Source organism: Rhamphochromis longiceps, linkage group LG15 (assembly GCF_057381845.1).
Source record: "Rhamphochromis longiceps isolate RC_006_pf linkage group LG15, R_longiceps_female_GT1.1, whole genome shotgun sequence".
In the NCBI taxonomy this organism is placed as follows: Eukaryota; Metazoa; Chordata; class Actinopteri; order Cichliformes; family Cichlidae; genus Rhamphochromis; species Rhamphochromis longiceps.
In genome coordinates, this window is record NC_140571.1 from 11,794,337 (window position 1) to 11,797,617 (window position 3,281).

The following is a 3,281-nucleotide window of genomic DNA, read 5'->3' on the forward strand; positions in this document are numbered from 1 at the left end:
GCGAAAAACCATCTAATGCTGCTGACCCAGCTATATATATGCAAACTGAGCTGTTATACACACACAGACTCTGAGCCTATTCGCTGCTCATTCCAGATCAGAGATGATCAGCACTGATATCTATTTTCAGCAGTTCTGAAGAAACAAATCTTAGACTCAAAATACATATTTTATGCCTCTAATTTACACATACCCAGTTGTAAAACATGTTGCTGGACAGCAGATTACAAAGAAAATTGGAAAAAAATCCACCTCAGCATGCAAATTTGCATATATTACACAGATGTTTGGATAAAGATGATAAATACGCATTTTTATCCTACATACATACATCTATCTGCATAATGCTGCTGCGATCCTGTAAAAAAAGGCTTAACCATTCTGATTATGTATCAATATGTGTACTTTATCCTCAAATAATACACATATGCCCTAAAAGTAAGTCTCTTTACACATAGAATACCTCAAGTGGATTTCAGCCCCTTATAATTGTACTGACCTAACAGGGATGCACCTTGTCACATGAGCAAGGATGAGCCTTCCCTAGCACCACAATATGCCGTTTCAGAGCTCAGCATCACAGTAAGCCCTATATGACCCTTATACCAACAAAGTCCCTGTGCTGTCTGGCAAAAGTGAAAAACCCAGAGGGAGGCAGGGGACAATATCAGGTTGCAGAGAGTTGAGGCGTCTGCCTGTCATGCAGAAGGACTGGAGGGACAGCACCCTCTGCCCTCACTGACAGCTGTAGTTAATCAAGCGAATCATAGCACACCTGAGTTTAATGCTTATGACCCAAACCCTCCCTGCAGCATTCAACCACTGTTTCCTTATACAAGCACTCTGACAAATGACAAGACGTACAACATCATTACACAAAGCCTTTACGTAACTCACACACACATAACGCTGGGAGCTTGTGACTGAAAGGAACCAGCAGACAAAGCTCACAACAGTTTTTGGCAATGAGAATGCCAAACTCACCGCTCAGTAGTCAGGAAAGCTAAGAGGGAAGCTATCTAGCTAACAAAGCCACGCGTGATACACACATACACTAGAGCAGTCCCAGAAGGATTGACTTTAATGAGCAAATGCCCTTGAGAAAACATTTGATTGTTTCTGCCTGGCTAAATGGGAGGATGTTTCAGCGACAAATGTTCAGCGCACAAACGCACGTGTTGGCGCATTACATGAGGAAGGTAACAAAATGTACACACTTCATTCCAACCAATAACACTTATAAATAGGGATGAGAGGATAAAAGACGGGAGATGGGAGGTGGAGAGATTGAAAACACTATAAAGCCTCCATCATGTTCATAGTTCTTGTGATCAAAAGCAAGAGAAGAGAAGAGAAGTCTCCTGCAGGCGAACACAACAAGACGTGTTTTACAGTTTTCTCTTCAAGGTCATGAGATTATGTGTCTTCAATGAGTCAGACATGTCTCATACTGCTGATTGTGGTTTGCGTGATTGTACGTGTGCGCGCGCAGTCATGTTTGTGCTAACAGCTCAGAGGATAGACGTAACACATTAGCCTGTCTCCACTCGGGGCAGCACAGCTGGTATCAACTCCGATAATCAGGCAAAGTGATAGGTTGACCGTTAACACACACACACGCACACAGGCACAGGGTATGGCATACACTGGGTGTTGCCAGTGTTACCAGTGCAGTGACACAGAATATCTGAGAGAATAGATTTTTGAGTAACCGCAGTTGGCCCAATTCGGCCAAAATTGAGTTTACTTGAGCCAGTCGTCTGGAGGTTGAAGAGACACGAGAGGTGAACAGCTCTTTATCCTCACATCCATGTCCCTGACTCACTGAGTCGGTGTGTGTGACCAACTACTAATGCTGGTCACAGTCCAGTGAAGTCAGTCAACAGAAGGCAAACATGACTTTACAGCTATTACATCAGACAAGGACTTGAATGTAGCCATTGCTACCATCTTCCCTTACATATACCCTATGTAGAGATAAATATAACGGAGGGAGGGAGGGGGGGGAAGAGGCGCCAAGAGTTTGTGTGCCTCTCTGTTTGAGAGGGAGAGAGACAGAGGTCTTCTGTCCTGTTATCTGAGATAGCAATAATCAATGTGAAGCACAGGCAGGTTATCGATGACTCCCTTGCACAGCTGGCCCCAATTGGTCCAGCTCTAATCAATTCACACTTTATCATGACCGTGGCTGTGTCGCTGAGGTGCTGTGTCCTCTTTATCCACACATTAATAAAGAGAGTGTATGTCAGGAGGGAATTATAACTTGATGTGTTCAAATAAATTAAAAAAATCCAACGCTCAGAAGAGCTAATAAGTGCCAAAAGCGGATTCTGAAGAAAGTTACATTTCCTTTCCTTGAGGAGTACAGTTGTGTGGCGGTGAGCCGTCTTAACGGGGGGAGTCCTCTCATCTTGTAGCCTCCGATGGTAAATTAAGCTGCGCAATTATCCACCGTGATTGGCAAAGGGTATTGCATAATCCAATAAAGTGGGATGAAACTCAGACTCCTGTTTTATTGGCAACCTGACACCTCTCGGCTTTACTGTGTAAACTGCGTGCGCCTTGCTGAATTAATGAAAACTTCTCAGACACGAGGCAATTAGGTGGCGATTCAAGCAGTCACTGCTATGCTATTTAAGGAAATTGTGTGTATCCTTTCATCACACTGTCTATAGATTATGTCTCATCAACACTTTAACTAAGGCAGCGCTTTGAAATGTCGAACATGATCAGTGCTGCGCTACGCAGACGTGTAGCTCCAGACCATGCGTGTATGTGGCACGCAAACAAAGAACCGCATCTTGGCCGAATGTTTGAAATAAACGCTAGGTAAACAGATCAGCTGCACTCTCACAATCACACCGACCTCTCTATAATAACTATAGACATGTACAACTTTGAAACACAACAGTACCCAAAGGAGTTCCCACATATCAGCAGTAGTTAGTATAACTGTCAGGAAATATAGTTGGGACCTAAATCGCAGAGGGCAGCTAAGATACCAAAGCAAACCTTGACGAAAAGTAGGTGTGGACATTCGCATGTACACCTACACACCTAATCCTTTCATTCGCTCTACTCTAACCTGTCAACACAAGCCATTGCTTTGAATGGTGACTAGTCTATCTCTGCTGTCACTGTCAAATCTTCAAGTATACACAGATGGACCACGGACAGTTTATCCAATCTGCCTCAACCTGCAGTTCCACAGCCTTGATTAAATATTGACTTGGTGTGACCTCCAAAAAACAATAGACTAATCTTTACAAAGTATTAACTGG